Below are 21,677 nucleotides of genomic sequence, written 5' to 3' on the forward strand. Positions count from 1 at the left end.
TATATAATTAAGAAAGCTGTAAGCTACTAATGGTTATGATGCAGAATTTCCATTAACATTTCTTATTTTTTCTTAATTTATTTGTTCATATTATTGTTTTATATTTTCCTCTTGAATTTCCTTCTGTGCCATATCCATGTGAAACTACAACAGTGGCCATTTCCTTTTTCCTTGAGAGACATTTCTGACATTTAAGTTTTCATGTGTGTAGGTTTGATAGTGAAGTATAATAGTAATTAAAAAAAATTTAGATTTGTCATATTTATTTATTTTCAAGTGAATAATAGACACAATGATTATGGGCATTGTACAAATTTCTTTACTTAGGGCCAGATTACAAGCGGAGTGCTGAATATCGCTCATGATATTTGCGCTCTTCTGTGTAATACCAGTGCACACTAATGTGCGCTGGTATTACAAGTTAATAGCAATGTGAACACAAGCTCGCATTGCTGGGAAGCATTGCGCTCACAAGAGCGTGCTTCCATAGGCTACAATGGGAGCCTCGTTTTAATGCCATCAAAGATGCCATCAGAACCTCATGTAGCAAAGGGGGTAAGTTGCACAGCGATGGCAGCAACGTGCAAATGAATATGTATATGGTTATGTACTTATATATTTATGTGTTAATATGTGTATATGCACATATTAACAGATAAATATACAATAACATTTTGAATTAGGGGGAGGTAAAAGATGAGTTTAAAATCCTCCACTACGCACAAAATAGAGAAAATAACTCATTGTGTAGTTTATTAACAAATCTAGACAAGCCAGAATGCTTGTTTTTCCCACAGAAAACCTCTGGAATACATTGTTTCCAATGCAGCAAAGGATTCTGGGTAAGATATGCAAATTAGGTTCACAATGACACACCTTTTTCTTCAAATCTGCTTTTCAGCAGATTCCCTTAACGCCAAAGTATCGCTGTTCACACAGCTTATAAACTTAGCTAGGGTTAGAGCAGTGATTCATAACTATCCCAGGACAGACTGTTTCTTAGTTGTTGCTACTCATCAGCTGGGAGAAAGTTTGAATCACTGCTGGGTGAAGTTGTTTCCGGGCAAAATACAACAACATTTTAAATTAGAGGGAGGTAAAAGGTGAGTTTAAAATCCTCCACTACGCACAAAATAGAGAAAATAACTCATTGGCCTCTAGTTATCAAAGTCTGGCGGACCTAATCCGACAGTGCGGATTAGGTCCACCAGTCCGCTGAATACGACGAGCAATACGCTCGCCGTATTCAGCATTGCACCAGCAGCTCACAAGAGCTGCTGGTGCAACGCCGCTCCCTGCAGACTCGCGGCCAATCGGCCACTAGCAGGGGGGTGTCAATCAACCCGATCGTACTCGATCGGGTTGATTTCCGGTGATGTCTATCCGCCTGTTTAGAGCAGGCGGACAGGTTTTGGAGCAGTGGTTTTTGTGACCTCTGCTTCATATCTGCTGTTTCTGGTGAGTCTAATGACTCGCCAGAAACACGGGGCATCAAGCTCCTTTCGGAGCTTGATACATATGCACCATTGTGTAGTTAATTAACAAATCTAGACAGGCCAGAAGGCTTGTGTTTCCCACAGAAAACCTATGAATTACATTGTTTCCAATGCAGCAAAGGATTCTGGGTAATATATGCAAATTAGGTTCACAATGACACACCTTTTTACTTCAAGCCTGCTTTTCAGCAGATTCCCTTAATGCCAAAGTTTCACTGTTCACACAGCTTATAAACTTAGCTAGGGTTAGAGCAGTGATTCATAACTATCCCAGGACAGACTGTTTCATAGTTGTTGCTACTACAGATAAATATATATATATATATATATATATATATATATATATATATACAGGGAGTGCAGAATTATTAGGCAAATGAGTATTTTGACCACACCATCCTCTTTATACATGTTGTCTTACTCCAAGCTGTATAGGCTCGAAAGCCTACTACCAATTAAGCATATTAGGTGATGTGCATCTCTGTAATGAGAAGGGGTGTGGTCTAATGACATCAACACCCTATATCAGGTGTGCATAATTATTAGGCAACTTCCTTTCCTTTGGCAAAATGGGTCAAAAGAAGAACTTGACAGGCTCAGAAAAGTAAAAAATAGTGAGATATCTTGCAGAGGGATGCAGCATTCTTAAAATTGCAAAGCTTCTGAAGCGTGATCATCGAACAATCAAGCGATTCATTCAAAATAGTCAACAGGGTCGCAGGAAGTGTGTGGAAAAAACCAAGGCGCAAAATAACTGGCCATGAACTGAGAAAAGTCAAGCGTGCAGCTGCCAAGATGCCACTTGCCACCAGTTTGGCCATATTTCAGAGCTGCAACATCACTGGAGTGCCCAAAAGCACAAGGTGTGCAATACTCAGAGACATGGCCAAGGTAAGAAAGGCTGAAAGACGACCACCACTGAACAAGACACACAAGCTGAAATGTCAAGACTGGGCCAAGAAATATCTCAAGACTGATTTTTCTAAGGTTTTATGGACTGATGACATGAGAGTGAGTCTTGATGGGCCAGATGGATGGGCCCATGGCTGGATTGGTAAAGGGCAGAGAGCTCCAGTCCGACTCAGACACCAGCAAGGTGGAGGTGGAGTACTGGTTTGGGCTGGTATCATCAAAGATGAGCTTATGGGGCCTTTTCGGGTTGAGGATGGAGTCAAGCTCAACTCCCAGTCCTACTGCCAGTTTCTGGAAGACACCTTCTTCAAGCAGTGGTACAGGAAGAAGTCTGCATCCTTCAAGAAAATCATGATTTTCATGCAGGACAATGCTCCATCACACGCGTCCAAGTACTCCACAGCGTGGCTGGCAAGAAAGGGTATAAAAGAAGAAAATCTAATGACATGGCCTCCTTGTTCACCTGATCTGAACCCCATTGAGAACCTGTGGTCCATCATCAAATGTGAGATTTACAAGGAGGGAAAACAGTACCCCTCTCTGAACAGTGTCTGGGAGGCTGTGGTTGCTGCTGCACGCAATGTTGATGGTGAACAGATCAAAACACTGTCAGAATCCATGGATGGCAGGCTTTTGAGTGTCCTTGCAAAGAAAGGTGGCTATATTGCTCACTGATTTGTTTTTGTTTTGTTTTTGAATGTCAGAAATGTATATTTGTGAATGTTGAGATGTTATATTGGTTTCACTGGTAAAAATAAATAATTGAAATGGGTATATATTTGTTTTTTGTTAAGTTGCCTAATAATTATGCACAGTAATAGTCACCTGCACACAAAGATATCCCCCTAAAATAGCTAAAACTAAACACAAACTAAAAACTACTTCCAAAAATATTCAGCTTTGATATTAATGAGTTTTTTGGGTTCATTGAGAACATGGTTATTGTTCAATAATAAAATTAATCCTCAAAAATACAACTTGTCTAATAATTCTGCACTCCCTGTATATATATATATATATATATATATATATATATATATATATATATATATATATATATATATATATATATATAAAAGCATATACATATATATTTACTGGGAACACACAGTTCCCATAGACTGCAATGTAAAGTCACTTTTAAGTGCTGTTATTTTTCTAACACCCCACTCCCAACAACTTTAACCCCAAAAAATGCCTAGTGCATTTGGGACAATTTTAGAAAATTAACCAGAGATCGGATCTCTGGTAAATCTTCTGAGCGCTAATTGCTACCACGACATAGGTATATGAGCTTTGTACCACATGACGTATATATATATATATATATATACATGTCCAATTGAGTTAAGAGGTTAATGTATATGTGTTGGTTATGCAAAACTGGGGAATGTGTAATAAAGGGTTTATGTATTTTTAAAATACAGTATTTGGCAAAAAAAACTGTTAGATGTTTATTTTCTGCTTTCCAAATCTTCATTTGCAGTAAAAAAAATAATAATCATAATTTGCACTCAGTTTATGACATTTGACTTGCAGTATGCTTCAGTAATGATCTTATGCTTTGTCAACTAAGTTTAAAAGGCAAAATTGTGCACATATTTAATAAAATCAGAGAAATATTTAGGAATTATGTTAAATTATGATTTATATATAAAAAGGTACCTATAAATATGAATAGAACCTTTATTAGATCCTAAAATATTATGTATAGTAATGAATAATAAAGTAAAAATTATTTAACTATATGAAAAAATATATTAAAGGGACATTAAACACTAAATACATGCTAGATAGAATGATGCATTCAAAGAAAAGATTAGTCCATGACTAACATGTAGATGTATTTTTTAAAGTTTCATTAGTTGTTTAAAAAGTGACAAAATAAGTGTAAAGTTTTAGTGTGTTTAAAACACTGGGAGCTGCCATGTTGTAACTTGTGTTACCTTCTCTGCTGTGGCCAATTAGGGTCAGTTATAAATAGGTCACTAGAGTGTGCAGCCAATGGTTGTGCTGGATTTAACAGTGTTCTGCACTTCCATTTCTAACAGGAACTGAAAAGCTCACAATTTCAGAATGGAATTACAGGCAAAGAGGACAAAATAAATAATGAAAGTTTATTGCAGAGTTGTTTTATTATATACAATTTATCATTTTATATTACCATCTCAAAGTGTTTAATGTCCCTTTAACTAAACATAGGAGTTTGATAAAAATATAAATTAAATAGCTTATATAATAATTTTAAATATATTTGCAGGTCTTTTGCGACTGTGTCTGCTTATAAGTACTAACTGTAACCAGATTAGCAGCAATATTTTTGTAAGTATTATTGTTGAAGAAAATTCCCTGCAGCATTAAATAATAATAATAATAATAATAATAAAAATAATAATAATAATAATAATAATAAAGTGGAACATTAAGACTAATTGTGTAAGTTGCAAGTTTTTGGAGACCAATGCACATCAAGGAACATCAATAAATCAATGGTTGTTGACAAAATAGAATTGTAATATGTGTAAAAGGAGACTAGAAAGATTTTAAGATATAGGATGCAGAACATTAAACAGGAGTCACAATAAGGTACTATTTAGATCTGCTGATTGTGAATAATATTTTCAGAATTGCTGCCACATTTAATTAGGGAACTTACATTTTTGATGGGTAGCACTAAAGTATACAGGATATTTCTGGACACATACTATGATCACTCACAAGGTTCATTTGACAACACCTTGAAAAAAAAGATATTTGTAAGCAATAATCAAATATGCTTATATTTTTTAGATTCCAGTATCATTCCTATAATAGGGGCATCCTCTGAAACCCGCTCTTCTCCTTTTGATACAGTAACCCTTAGAACATAACTTTATTAATCTCTGAGACTCCTCCTTCTAACAACAACTGCTCTGCCCCCCCAAAATTTAGTCCTATGCATGTTAACCCTCTACCTCCCACATCTCCCCTGCAGAAAAGTAAAACTGATTTAACGGCTTCCTCTACATCAAATTAACCCTAACTTAACTGTCTCCATTATATTTTAACCCTAACCAGGACTTTACTTATCACTGCTTCCACTAACATCAAAACTCATGGAAAAACTAGTTTACAATCGCCTAACCCACTTCCTGTCCACCAACTCCTTGCTTAACCCCCTGCAATCCGGATTCCGCCTCAAACACTCAACTGAGACTGCCCTTACCAAGGTTACTAACAATCTTCTCTATGTTAAAAATATTGGCCACTACTCTATACTCATCTTACTTGACCTCTCAACTGCCTTTGACACAGTTGACCACCACCTCCTCCTACAGACCCTTAGCTCTTTTGGCCTCTGTGACACCGCTCTTTCCTGGATTCACTCCTATTTTTCTCACAGGTCTTTTTTGTGTCATTTGCCGGTGACTCTTCCTCTCCAATGCTTCTGTCTGTTTAAGTACCTCAAGGATCAGTTCTGGGTCATCTACTCTTCTCCATTTATACTTCTTTGCTGGGTAAACTTTTCAACAGTTATGGCTTCAAATATTACCTCTATGCTGATGATACCCAGATCTACCTCTCTACCCCTGCTCTCTCTCCCTCTGTCCTTTCTCATGCCAGTGACTGCTTATCTGGTACTTCTTCCTGGATGGCCTCTAACCACCTAAAGATTAACATGTCCAAGACTGAGCTCCTTCTTATCCCCCCTTAAGCTCTACATTGACTTCTGACTTCTCTATCCTTGTTGACGGCATCACCATTTCCCCATTGCCCCAAGTTCTCTGCTTCGGAGTTACACTAGACTCAAATCTATCCTTCGTCCCCCATATCCAATCGCTTTCTACATCCTATCGCAACCATCTACGCAATATTTCCAAGATTCAACCTTTTCTGAGCGCCAACACCACAAAGCTTATAATCAACTCCCTTGTTATTTCCCGACTTGACTATTGCAATAACCTACTTAATGGCCTTCCTCTTTCCCGCCTCTCCCCCCTTCAATCCATTCTAAATGCCTCTGCCAGGCTGATCCACTTTTCCCTTCACTCTGTATCTGCTGCACCTCTCTGTGAGTCCCTTCATTGGCTCCCCATTCACAGCAGAATTAAATTCAAAATTCTTACCCTTACATACAAAGCTCTCACCAATGCTGCTCCCCTCTACCTATCCTCTCTAACACACAAGTATACTCCAGCCCATCCACTAAGATCCAACAATGACCTGCTCCTTACATCCACGACTATCACCTCTTCTCATGCTAGACTGCAGGACTTCTGTCGTGCAGCACCTACCCTCTGGAACACTCTCCCTCGTGCTCCTTGAAGACTTTTCTGTTCAGAGACGCCTACCACCCTACTCAATAATAAATTAATTTCACTTAACTAACACAATTTCCCTCAATTAACGTTGCATTAACATCTTTCTCAATCTTGCAGTCCTCACCTCCTGTTTCTCCACCTCCTACCCTTCTAGATTGTAAGTTCCCACAGGAATAGGGCCCTCAATTCCTCCTGTATGTGTTTGTAAATATAGTCCTGTCTCCTACAAGTTTTATTTATCATTGTTTTATCTAAATGATTTGCATCCATAGACGGTGGTGCGGAATATGTTGGCGCTTCATAAATAAAGTATAATAATAATAATACAAAGTGCATTAATATCTACCATACTACCCCGCACATCATAAACTCCCTACCTGTTGAACTTACCTCCACAAAAGTTTAGGCTAATTGCAGCCTCCCTCTATTGTAACCCTTTTCACACTATCCCTTTAATAAATAAATCCCCTAACTCCCAAATTGAAGCAAACAGCTTTAAAAAATCACTGCACAATGTGCTATTCTGTCAGATTTTTGGAACAAGGGTGTTGATGGCATTCATATTATATTGTATATTTAACCTGTACAATTTTTATTAGTGGCTCTGAGTGGGTTACTTAATATTACAGTATTTCTTGGGGGGGGGAAACATTACTGTTTCGGTGCTCATGAACAGTTTTTTTTTTTTCTAGACAGTGAATGTCAAAATTACAGATGTTTTAAGAAGTATCAAAACCTAACATACTGAACAATTGCAATGGGATATTTTGTGTTAAATATAAGTAATTTTTGCTGAGTAGAATAAAAAAGTATACACAATCATCTTGAGAAAGGCTGAATGCCGAAACACGTAGAAACCTGATTCTGAACAGAGAGAGCAGAAAAAAACCGCTAACCAGTGAGGCTCCAAAGGAGTAAAGTGTCGGCTAAGAGACGCGAGGTTCTGGAGATATACAACTGGCAGACACAGAGACCGAGCTGGGAGCACTCGCAAGGACACCAGTGAGCCGAAGGAGACCTCGGGATATACTGTGAGCATAAGCACAGTGGAATTCTAACATTGAGGAGCAAAGAAATACCCAAAGAAAAGACCTCATTGGTACATCAGGTAAACGGAGGCTGGAAGCCACGGCACTCCACCGGAACCATCTATCTGATGAGGGAGGATCCTGAGATAGGGCACTGTTGAATGGAGGAGACCACACATATCACCAAACCGTATGTACATACTTAAAGCTAGCATTGGATATTCATAAATTCCATACTGACTTCCAATTGTAATCTCTAAAGTCATTTACAACCCTGAACAAGGGGAATAGATTACACACACACATATATATATATATATATATATATATATATATATATATATATATATATATATATATATATATACAACAAAAACCATGTGAATGTGAAGAGAGGAACAAAAAGAGGGAAAAAAACCAACATTGCCATATTAATATTTACCACATTTTAACTTGCTCGATTTAAACAGGACATTTGAACCTGAACGTTAAGGAATTGGGTAATTTACCTACTAAAGTGTCCCAAAGAGCATTTAACTCAGGAAACAATAGAGGGTGAAGTGATATAAGAATTCAAGAAACAAAGCCAATAGATACATTGGCCTCTATTTATCAAGGTCTGGTGGACCTGATCCGACAGTGCGGATCAGGTCCGCCAGACCTCGCTGAATGCGGAGAGCAATATTCAGCATTGCACAAGCAGCTCACAAGAACTGCTGGTGCAACGCCAACCCCTGCAGACTCGCGACCAATGGGTCGCCAGCTGGGAGGTGTCAATCAACCCGATCATACTCGATCGGGTTGATTTCCAGCGATGTCTGTCTGAAGACTCACCAGAAACACGGGCCCTCAAGCTCCTTTTGGAGCTTGAAAGATAGGTCCCATTGTATCCGGACTATGTATGCGACATGTTGCTATTTTTGAATGTCTATATCTGTTTCTATTTCTGTTTTTAACAGCATATGCTTGAAAACTGTAACGCTTGGAAATTGTAGAGCTTTGTAGTTTTTATATATACTGAATTTCATGTGATATTATAACACCAGTGTAATTTTTTATTATTTTTTAGTATTTTAAAGTCTTTTAGGATTTCGATCTTATTCTGATATTGTTAAATAAACTGTATATAAATATTTCAAACGTATAGTTTCACATCTGATTTTGCATAAGAAGATAATATATTATAATACATCAGAAATTCCCACATTTGGTTGTTTCATCCAAGCAGGGAATAATAACCCACATAAAATAAAAGTACACATATTTTCCACTGAGTTGAAACGGCATGAATTTGCGCCACCTTACACAGTAACATTTACACAATCAGTCCACCCTAGTGAATTTTATTATATTTAATCATGTGATACAGTTCCCCATTAGAATCCTTGTCAGACTAGTTGAGCATTTCAGGATGCTTATTTCCAAATTTCTTTTCTACAGGGATGTTACATGGCTTAGTGTAGCCTTTTGGCTACCATACATAAATGTACTTCTGTTTGCATCTCATATCAAATAAAAGTTGGGTAACAGAAAAATTCAGATGGATGTTTATCTTGATTGTTTTATTTATCTTTCTCTAGTAAATAAAATGCTGTGTATGAAATACTACTAAGAAAGCAACGTTAAAAAAAATATAAAAGTCAAAACTTTTCTGACATTTAAAAACTTTATTTTGCATGCAGACATGCTCAGAAAACAATCTATTTACAAAGGAAAACAAGAGAAAAAAAATACTACAATTATACACTACAGCAGAGCTTTCCAAACTTTTCATGTTGGTGACACACATTTTGGACCTACATCATTTCGCGACACAGTAATTCAGTTGTACCAGCAAACAGGAGGTTAAACTAACTTATTTTAAGAGATACGGACACATACATAAATTATATAATAATGAAATATATTTACAAGTAACAGTATGTAAGTATGTGCAAGAATAAAAAAAGTTTAACAACACCAATAGCTACTTACTATTTTAATGGGATGTATGAGGTTGATGGGATGAACACAGTTTTTGAATATTTGGTGGGATATTAGATAAAGACACTTGCACTTCATCATCAAGCATTTTTAAGCTTACACTTCCTATCCATATATCAAGAGCAGGAGCAGCAATGCACTACTGGGTGATAGCTGCAGAAAAAAAAAATCTTTGACTTTTGACTTCAGCTCAGCATTTAAGCTGCTACCCTTAGAGCTCTGCTAGTCTGACTGACTACTGCCCATGCTGCAAACACACTGCTGTCCCACTCACTGACTACACATGCAGTCACGAGTTGATTGAGGAGACTACATGTGCAGTCAGGAGCCAATGTGCCGCCAAAGCCGCCAATGGGAATAGTTTCAGTTCCCACTGAGCTGCGCTAATAGGTTAAGATGATATTTGACCAAATAGGTATCAATCACGTGTCAACCATGTGATATGCGTAGCATGCATGCAGAAAGCCAGAAACCAAAAAAAAAAATGTTAAATTCCAAACAATTTGTGTTGAAGCAGGGACACACCTACACACTGCTGCCGACACACTAATGTGTCACGACACACAGTTTGGAAAGCACTGCACTACAGTAATATGATATTTCTTAATACTAGGGCAGGCTATGTTTGCCAACTTTGATGATTCTATGTGATATGTAACAATTATTATTCATTTTTAAAATATTACAAAAAAAAAAACATTTCAGAGAAATTTTTTACAGGACTAAATTAAGGAAATGTCCAATACTATTAATGCACAGATCCCAATACTTTATACTCTAAGGGGTTAATCAAAATATTGTGCTTGTTTTTGGCATATCATTTCTGAACATGGAGGCCCCGATGTTCAAAACATCAACGGACCATCAAGAAACTGCTTTGATTGCCTCGTTGGGATCGCAGCCCTGCGGTCCATTGGAATATTCTAAAAAGGGGCATGCCCAAGCTTGTCGGCATTTTACTGTGGAGGGGGCCCTATTTGAAGTGTGCTTACACTTCAAATATATAGGTATGGGGGTGGTTAAAAGATTAAAGCTTACTAAATACTAACTAACAATAATCCCCCAATCAACCCCCATACAGGTATGTGGGTGGTTAGGAGATTAAGGCCTAAACTGCCACCTACTAACATAAACTAGAATTACACTAACACCTAACCCCCCTCTAAAGTTAGCACCTCTAAACTACCCCCCCTCTCTAAACTAACATCACTCAGTTACAAAAAAAAGCTATGTTTTAAGAAATAAAAAAAACTTAGTTACAAAAAATCATAAACTCCATTATCCCAAAACAATAAATTATACTTAACACTAAACTACATGTCCCATAAAATAACTGTAAAAATCTAGCCTAAGAAATAAAATTCAAAATAACAAAACCTATTCTTAAAAATAAAAAACCCAATAAAAAACCTATCTAACCTCAAAAGCATTACTCACAGTTGCTGGGGACTCCAGCTCCTCTTGATCCAACATTGGACCCATCTTCATCCAAGGTCCAGGTGGTGGGGAATCATCTCCACTACCTCTGTTTCAAATCTTCTTCAGTTGAGGTGCCCTTTTTCATCCAGGCACTGGGGGCCCATCTTCATGGTGGCGGAGGCGAACGTCTGCGACTTCTTCCACTGCCTCCGCTCTGCGGTGGGTATGTGGTGGTTTAGATGTTTATTAGTGTAGTGTTAGTTTACAATCATGGGGTATTTCGGTTTAGGGGTATTAGGATTAGTGGTTAGGCACACAGCAGTTATTCCAGGGGATCGTTTGCTATACATCACCAATATGGTCGGCAATGCTGGGTATTGCCTAAGCCAGCCTCCCTGACCAATGGCAATGCGGCTATGTCGGGAGCTTAAAATATTTCTACAAGCTCACTCTACATAGTGGTCGGATCCCTTAGGAATATCTTGCCGCCTTGTAGCACTTTCGATCATCTATGCCAGAATGATAAGGTCAGTGTGTTTTTCCAGCGATAACAAGTTTTTACCGCCCAAAAAACAACAGGAGATCATTATTAGCCTTGTAAATCTCTTAGCAAGACAAACAAATTGTCATATTTGTGTATAAACTATATCACTGGTTAAAGGCCTGTATGTTTACTGATCCTGTTTAAAAGTTGGAAGTAATGCTAATAGGAGATATCTGTAATTAACCTGCTTGTGCTCTAAAACCATAGAGATGTGTGTATGTCTCTTTAAGAGATTTGAACAAGGATATTATGGGAGCAGTGGGCATGTGGGTTTGTTGGCTTATTGATTGTGCTAGTTTTTATTATTTTCAAGTGCTTATTATAAATTGTTTAACTTTAATTGATTGAGCAAGTAACGTTTGTCTCTGCTTGGTGACGTTGCATCCTAATTTCATCCAATATGGCGGAGGTAATATATTTGTGTTTTGTGCATGTCTGAAACCAGTGTTGCATTCAAAAACTTTTTTTAGTACCTAGTAATAATTAGAAAAGTGTTTTTTTGGAGAAGTCCTTTTAGCTGTGGAATTTTTATGAGTAAAAAGTGGACCTGTAAATGTAATGTTAAGTATGAAGAATTTCCGATAGTGATCAGAACAAACAGTACTGACACATGTTATGAACAGGGACATTTTTCAACAAACCAATATTATAAAAAGTGCTGCAGTTAAAGATAATGGACGTTTGTGATCACATCTACATCTTGTGATTGATTGATCAAACAATTACATTGTGATCAACCACAAATTTTGTAATATAACAATATTAATAAAGTAAATCACAATCCTTTGGAAAAAATTATCAAATAATTTTTAACAGAAAAACATTCAAATATATGTGGATTTTTATACATAAATCATGTGATGTTTTTCTAAATGACTGTAACTGACCTCCAAGTGAGCAGTATATTCATTATTATAAACTTTTAAAAAACATTCAGAATTTAATCAAATTTTTTTAAACAATTTTTTATTGAAATTTCAAAGAAAAGTAGTGTACATAGTTCGCCCACCGACAGTAAGTATAACATAGCATTACATACGCTGTTGTAACATGAGGGTCATTCTAAAAGGAAAACAAACGGCTAAATTATGAGTTTTTGTCGGTAATGGTGTGCGGTGCTAACGAGCCTTTTTTTCTCACTGCTCACTTAAGACAACGCTGGTATTATGAGTTTTGTGCAAGTGGGCGTTAGCCTCAGAAAAGTGAGCGTTGAGCAAAATTTAGCTCCACATCTCACCTCAATACCAGCGTTGCTTAAGTCAGTGGTGAGCTGGTTGAACATGCTTGTGCACGATTTCCCCATAGGAAACAATGGGGCTGAGCTGGCTGAAAAAAAACGCAAAAAAACAGCGTTCAGCTCCTAACGCAGCCCCATTGTTTCCTATGGGGAAATAAAATTTATGTCTACACCTAACACCCTAACATGAACCCTGAGTCTAAACACCCCTAACCTTACACTTATTAACCCCTAATATGCCGCCCCCGACATCGTCGCCACCTACATTATATTATTAACCCCTAATCTTCCGCACTGGACACCGCCGCCACCTACATTATACTTATGAACCCCTATTCTGATGCCCCAACATCGCTGAACCCTACATTTTATTTATTAACCCCTAATCTTCCCCCCGACGTTGCCACAACTATATTAAATTTAATAAACCCTAATCTGCCGCCGCCAACGTCGCCGCCACTATAATAAATGTATTAACCCCTAAACCTAAGTCTAACCCTAACACCCCCTAACTTAAATATAATTTATACATCTAAATAAATTTACTATAATTAAATAAATTAATCCTATTTAAAACTAAATACTTACCTATAAAATAAACCATAAGATAGCTACAATATTACTAATAGTTACATTGTAGCCATTTTAGGATTTATATTTATTTTACAGGCAACTTTGTATTTATTTTAACTAGGTACAATAGTTATTAAATAGTTATTAACTATTTAATAGCTATCTAGTTAAAATATGTACACATTTACCTGTAAAATAAATCCTAACCTTAATTACAATTACACCTAACACTACACTATCATTAAATTAATAACCTGAACTAAATACAATTAACTACAATTAAATTAAATAAACTAAAGTACAAAAACAAAACCACTAAATTACAGAAAATAAAAAAATAATTACATTTTTTTAAGCTAATTACACCTACTCTAATCCCCCTAATAAAATAAAAAAGCCCCCCAAAATAATAAAATTCCCTACCCTACACTAAATTACAAATAGCCCTTAAAAGGGCCTTTTGCGGGGCATTGCCCCAAAGTAATCAGCTCTTTTACCTGTAAAAAAAAAGACAATACCCCCCACAACATTAAAACCCACAACCCACCCAATCCCCCCTTAATAAAATCTAACACTAACCCCTTGAAGATCACCCTACCTTGAGCCGTCTTCACCCAGCCGGGCACAAGTGGAACTCCAGAGGGGCAGAAGTCTTCATCCAATCCGGCCAGAAGAGGACATCCAGACCGGCAGAAGTCTTCATCCAGGCGGCATCTTCTATCTTCTTCCATCCGGAGCGGAGCGGGTCCATCTTGAAGACATCTGACGTGGAGCATCCTCTTCCATCCAACGGTGACTGAAGAATGAAGGTTCTTTCATCCAACGGCGACTGAAGAATGAAGGTTCATTTAAGTGACGTCATCCAAGATGGCGTCCCTTCAATTCCGATTGGCTGATAGAATCCTATCAGCCAATCGAAATTAAGGTAGGAAAAATCCTATTGGCTGATGCAATCAGCCAATAGAATTGAGCTTGCATTCTATTGGCTAGAATGCAAACTCAATCCTAATGGCTGATTGGATCAGCCAATAGGATTGAACTTCAATTCTATTGGCTGTACCTGCCAGACTCATAATACCAGCGGGCATTACAAAGCAGCATTGGGACCCCTCAACGCTGCTTTTTAAGGCTAACACAAGACTCATAATCTAGGCGAAAGAAAACAACTTCACCTCTCAAGTCTCTGCTGGTAAAAAAGTTTTGGACTGTAGAGAGATAAACTTGCCCTCCAGAGATTTCTAACAACATGTCTAGGTGTCGTGCGCTTGTATGAAAAAAAAAAAAAGAAGAAAACAACTCTGTGAGGTGAGCATGTGTGTATGACATCGCATATCATGCCCTGATAGTGCGATAAAGAGACTATGGGCTTTATAAAATTTAACTTCAATTTTTGTTTTATTAACTTGGAAATTATCCCAACATCTATAGTAAGAATATTCCATACCTTTCTATTGTAATAATATTAAGATGTGGGGAGTTAGCTTTTGTAACGGCCACACAGGCCAGGAGAAATGGAGAAAGAGATAGAAGGCAGCGGGCAAGAGCCGCTCAAATTATAGGGGGAAACCCCCTTCTCCTTTCCAGTGGATGATCCGCTTAGCTGAATTGATGTTGGCTGTCTACCTCATGGTCCTAAGTATTGCCTTGATTTCAGCAACATCTGACACGCCGCACAATGCGGTTGAACTGTGTTCGTACATAAGCATTCATAGCACCTTGTTCATGGAACATTCATTTGCCATCTGCGGTGCAGTGCTTTTCTAACTTGCTTTGAGGATAACCTGGTTGAGCCTGAATGGCTTGTTATTTCGCTTGATGAATGTGATTGTGAGCTACAGCCTTGAATGGAATGATACCAGCACTTTATGAACTATATGCTGTGATATTGCATCTGCTGCTAATACTAAACCTGCTATACTCATGACCATCATGCCAATGCTTTAACAACTTATTACTTGATTGCATTTATTGCTGCTTTTTCATAGACTCCAACTAAAGGACTGCATGCTCTGTTTTGTGGTGCACCACTCTATTTCTTCACAAGAGCTTTGATTTTTGGGGGATTGGGGGTATGAATGGGACAATTTTTTATTATTATGTACATTGATATATCTTGATACCATAAAGCAATTTTTGTACTTATTCCAATTTGTTTTGTTTCTCAATTTTTGATTATTATTTGTAGGTGCCTAGGCCTAGATTTAGAGTTTGGCGGTAGCCGTCAAAACCAGCGTTAGAGGCTCCTAACCCTGGTTTTAGGCTACCGCCGGTATTTGGAGTCAGTCAGGAAAGGGTCTAACGCTCACTTTCCAGCCGCGACTTTTCCATACCGCAGATCCCCTTACGTCAATTGCGTATCCTATCTTTTCAATGGGATCTTTCTAACTCCGGTATTTAGAGTCGTGGCTGAAGTGAGCGTTAGAAATCTAACGACAAAACTCCAGCCGCAGAAAAAAGTCAGTAGTTAAGAGCTTTCTGGGCTAACGCCGGTTTATAAAACTCTTAACTACTGTGCTCTAAAGTACACTAACACCCATAAATTACCTATGTACCCCTAAACCGAGGCCCCCCCACATCTCCGCCACTCTATAAAAAATTTTTAACCCCTAATCTTCCTCTCCGTACACTGCCGCCAACTACGTTATCCCTATGTACCCCTAATCTGCTGCCCCTAACACCGCCGACCCCTATATTATATTTATTAACCCCTAATCTGCCGCCCCCGCTATCGCTGACCCCTGCATATTATTATTAACCCCTAATCTGCCGTCCGCACGCCGCCGCCAGCTACATTATAGCTATGTACCCCTAATCTGCTGCCCCTAACACCGCCGACCCCTATATTATATTTATTAACCCCTAATCTGCCCCCCTCAACGTCGCCTCCACCTGCCTACACTTATTAACCCCTAATCTGCCGAGCGGACCGCACCGCTATTATAATAAAGTTATTAACCCCTAATCCGCCTCACTCCCGCCTCAATAACCCTATAATAAATAGTAATAAACCCTAATCTGCCCTCCTTAACATCACCGACACCTAACTTCAAGTATTAACCCCAAATCTGCCGATCGGAGCTCACCGCTACTCTAATAAATTTTTTAACCCCTAAAGCTAATTTTAACCCTAACCCTAACACCCCCCTAAGTTAAAAATAATTTTATTCTAACGAAATAAATTAACTCTTATTAAATAAATTATTCCTATTTAAATCTAAATACTTACCTGTAAAATAAACCCTAATATAGCTACAACATAAATTATAATTATATTATAGCTATTTTAGGATTTATATTTATTTTACAGGCAACTTTGTACTTATTTTAACCAGGTACAATAACTATTAAATAGCTAAGAACTATTTAATAGCTAAAATAGTTAAAATAATTACAAAATTACCTGTAAAATAAATCCTAACCTAAGTTACAATTAAACCTTACACTACACTATCAATAAATTAATTAAATAAACTACCTACAATTATCTACAATTAAACCTAACACTACACTAGCAATAAATACATTAAATACAATTCCTACAAATACATACAATTAAATAAACTAACTAAAGTACAAAAAATAAAAAATAACTAAGTTACAAAAAATAAAAAAATATTTACAAACATTAGAAAAAATTACAACAATTTTAAACTAATTACACCTACTCTAAGCCCCCTAATAAAATAACAAAGACCCCCAAAATAAAAAAATGCCCTACCCTATTCTAAATTACAAAAGTTCAAAGCTCTTTTACCTTACCAGCAATGAACAGGGCCCTTTGCGGGGCATGCCCCAAAGAGTTCAGCTCTTTTGCCTGTAAAAAAAAACATACAATACCCCCCCCCCAACATTACAACCCACCACCCACATACCCCTAATCTAACCCAAACCCCCCTTAAATAAACCTAACTCTAAGCCCCTGAAGATCTTCCTACCTTGTCTTCACCTCGCCGGGTATCACACCGATCCGTCCTGGCTCCAAAATCTTCATCCAAGCCCAAGCGGGGGCTGGCGATCCATAATCCTGCGGCTGAAGAGGTCCAGAAGAGGCTCCAAAGTCTTCATCCTATCCGGGAAGAAGAGGCGATCCGGACCGGCAACCATCTTGATCCAAGCGGCATCTTCTATCTTCATCCGATGAGGACCGGCTCCATCTTGAAGACCTCCACCGCGGACCCATCTTCTTCTTCCGACGACTTCCCAACAAATGACGGTTCCTTTAAGGGACGTCATCCAAGATGGCGTCCCTCGAATTCCGATTGGCTGATAGGATTCTATCAGCTAATCGGAATTAAGGTAGGAAAATTCTGATTGGCTGATGGAATCAGCCAATCAGAATCAAGTTCAATCCGATTGGCTGATTCAATCAGCCAATCAGATTGAGCTCACATTCTATTGGCTGTTCCGATCAGCCAATAGAATGCGAGCTCAATCTGATTGGCTGATTGAATCAGCCAATCAGATTGAACTTGATTCTGATTGGCTGATTCCATCAGCCAATCAGAATTTTCCTACCTTAATTCCGATTAGCTGATAGAATCCTATCAGCCAATCGGAATTCGAGGGACGCCATCTTGGATGACGTCCCTTAAAGGAACCGTCATTCGTCGGGAAGTCGTCGGTGAAGATGAATGTTCCGCGTCGGCGGGATGAACATGGATCCGGAAGAAAGAAGATTGAAGATGCCGTTGATAGAAGACTTCAGCCGGATCATGGACCACTTCAGCTCCTGCTTGGATGAAGACTTCAGCCGGATCATGGACCTCTTCAGCTCCCGCTTGGATGAAGACTTCAGCCGGATCATGGACATCTTCAGCCCCCCGCTTGGGCTTGGATCAAGACATCGGAGGAGCTCTTCTGGATCGATCGGTGAACCTGGTATGGTGAAGATAAGGTAGGAAGATCTTCAGGGGCTTAGTGTTAGGTTTATTTAAGGGTTTGGGTTAGATTAGGGGTATGTGGGTGGTGGGTTGTAATGTTGGGGGGGTATTGTATGTGTTTTTTTTACAGGCAAAAGAGCTGAATTCTTTGGGGCATGCCCCGCAAAGGGACCTGTTCAGGGCTGGTAAGGTAAAAGAGCTTTGAACTTTAGTAATTTAGAATAGGGTAGGGCATTTTTTTATTTTGGGGGTCTTTGTTATTTTATTAGGGGGCTTAGAGTAGGTGTAATTAGTTTAAAATTGTTGTAATATTTTTCTGATGTTTGTAAATATTTTTTTATTTTTTGTAATTTAGTTCTTTTTTATTTTTTGTACTTTAGTTAGTTTATTTCATTGTATTTATTTGTAGATATTGTATTTAATTAATGTATTGATAGTGTAGTGTTAGGTTTAATTGTAGGTAATTGTAGGTATTTTATTTAAATAATTTATTGATAGTGTAGTGTTAGGTTTAATTGTAACTTAGGTTAGGATTTATTTTACAGGTAATTTTGTAATTATTTTAACTATTTTAGCTATTGAATAGTTCTTAACTATTTAATAGCTATTGTACCTGGTTAAAATAAATACAAAGTTACCTGTAAAATAAATATAAATCCTTAAATAGCTATAATATAAATATAATTTATATTGTAGCTATATTAGGATTTATTTTACAGGTAAATATTTAGCTTTAAATAGGAATAATTTATTTAATAAGAGTTAATTTATTTTGTTAGATTTAAATTATATTTAATTTAGGGGGGTGTTAGGGTTAGACTTAGCTTTAGGGGTTAATACATTTATTAGAATAGCGGTGAGCTCCAGTCGGCAGATTAGGGGTTAATGTTTGAAGTTTGGTGTCTGCGATGTTAGGGAGGGCAGATTAGGGGTTAATACTATTTATTATAGGGTTAGTGAGGCGGATTAGGGGTTAATAAATATAATATAGGGGTCGGCGGTGTTAGGGGCAGCAGATTAGGGGTACATAGGGATAATGTAAGTAGCGGCGGTTTACGGAGCGGCAGATTAGGGGTTAATAATAATATGCAGGGGTCAGCGATAGCGGGGGCGGCAGAATAGGGGTTAATAAGTGTAAGGTTAGGGGTGTTTAGACTCGGCGTACATGTTAGAGTGTTAGGTGCAGACGTAGGAAGTGTTTCCCCATAGCAAACAATGGGGCTGCGTTAGGAGCTGAACGCTTTTTTGCAGGTGTTAGGTTTTTTTTTCAGCTCAAACAGCCCCATTGTTTTCTATGGGGGAATCGTGCACGAGCACGTTTTTGAAGCTGGCCGCGTCCGTAAGCACTGCTGGTATTGAGAGTTGAAGTTGCGTTAAATATGCTCTACGCTCCTTTTTTGGAGCCTAACGCAGCCATTCTGTGAACTTTCAATACCAGCGGTATTTAAAAGGTGCGGCCAGAAAAAAGCATGCGTAGCTAATGCACCCCTTTGGCCCCAGAACTCTAAATCTAGGCACTAGACTTTTAGATTGCACTTATTTGTGTAGTCTACTCTCTATTTTTACCTATTTTGAAATAGATAGAAGGGCGGTGTTATCTACAATAGGATATTAGAACAGCCCAATGGGAGGGTAGATAGTGTGAAAAAAAAGGGGTAATTATTTCCATTAGTAGGTATCTAAGGTCAAGAATGGAAGCTGTTTGTTGTGTGAGCTAAAACCACATACTACATTATCTAATCTAAACAGTCAATCAGGGCAGCAACTAGTACAGTAAAGTAAAAAGGGTGTTTCGCCTAACAAATATACTTAAGTACATAGTACCTGGTCATTACTATAGATTTAGTTAATACAGTGCTAGAAGTTATATCCAATACCAAAGAGATATATTTGTCTACAGAGCCATACACAAGGCAGCCTTGATACAATAGTAAGTATATGCCCAAAGGAAATATGAGTTTAGACACCCTAAAATGTATGCTAGAATAAACCATTAGTATGCTGTTAGAGGGGTAGAGTATTTAAATAAATGTGGCTATGTATCGGGATGAATGAAAGCAATTTTAACTAGGTCTTTTAACTCAGGGGGAGAGAATTATGAGTATAACATGCACAACATGAAATGTTTGTTAGGCTTGTGAGAAAGGGTAAGATTAGGACATGATATAGGATGCTACCCACAGCTATGAGATCCAATTAGCCAATATCGACAGACTCAAGTTAACTTTGGCGTGATTTAAAATTCGGAAAGCAAGAGATTATTTCATTACATGGTTTGGCTAGAAGTAGGGAATTGTATATGCATCCAATATAACACTTATATCCCTCCGAGTTAGTTAAATTGAATCCCATATTTTAACACAGGAACCAATGGAGGCGTAGCATAGTATTAACAAATAAGACATCCTTTTGGGGAACAATACATGTCCTACATACAGGCGAATTTATAACAATGTGCCACAATATATGGCTCAAGGGACAAGATAAACATATAAGGATGTAATGTGTCTGAGATACATTGCATAAAAGAAAACAGTGCATGCAAACATCTATAAATCAAATATAAGTCTGCATAGCTGCATTGGAGGAAACCAAATACATATATAGAGTCTCTAAGCACCAGAAACTATGCAAGGTTAACATCTTTTAAAACAAACATGTGAGCAATAGACTTCCAGATACAGGCTATCTAATGGTTAAGTGTAATAGAGTGTGAGTATGCATAGCCCAACATACGTTTCACAAATATAAATAAATAACATGCCCTGGGAAGGGTACAGTATGGAGGGTGACTGAATATAGTATTATTATTAGGAATATACCTACAGGAACTACTATGTCTACGGTTATAGCCGAAAAGGACATACTAAGCAGTTTATTAGTTGCGCCTAGAGGTTAACCTGCACTTCCTTCTGCCCCGTTCAAATAAACAAATAACCAGGGAAGGGGGTCATGTAAAATTAGGAAAAAGTTATCAGCAACTAAGCTAATACCCAGCAGGCTATGTATGTGGGAAAAAAATATTTAACCCACTCCAGATTTTGGGCAGACAAAGCCATATAAGACCAGGATGTAAAATTTGGCTTAATAATTCCCCAAGGTCTCGCGGTAGCGCTGACAGGTAGATAGAAAAGTCCTTGGTAAAACAGTATAGTGGACTGCAGTCCTTCTTAGACATAGTTAAGTCCCATATAAGTAATCTCTCTGATTCAAGTCTGGTGGACTCTTGTGGAAAAGCAACATGTGGTCTAGTACTCACTGCTCCTGAGAACAACTCTATCGCTGGGCCGCTACAAAAGAATGT

The sequence above is a fragment of the Bombina bombina genome, chromosome 2 (assembly GCF_027579735.1).
Source record: "Bombina bombina isolate aBomBom1 chromosome 2, aBomBom1.pri, whole genome shotgun sequence".
Classification (NCBI taxonomy): domain Eukaryota; kingdom Metazoa; phylum Chordata; class Amphibia; order Anura; family Bombinatoridae; genus Bombina; species Bombina bombina.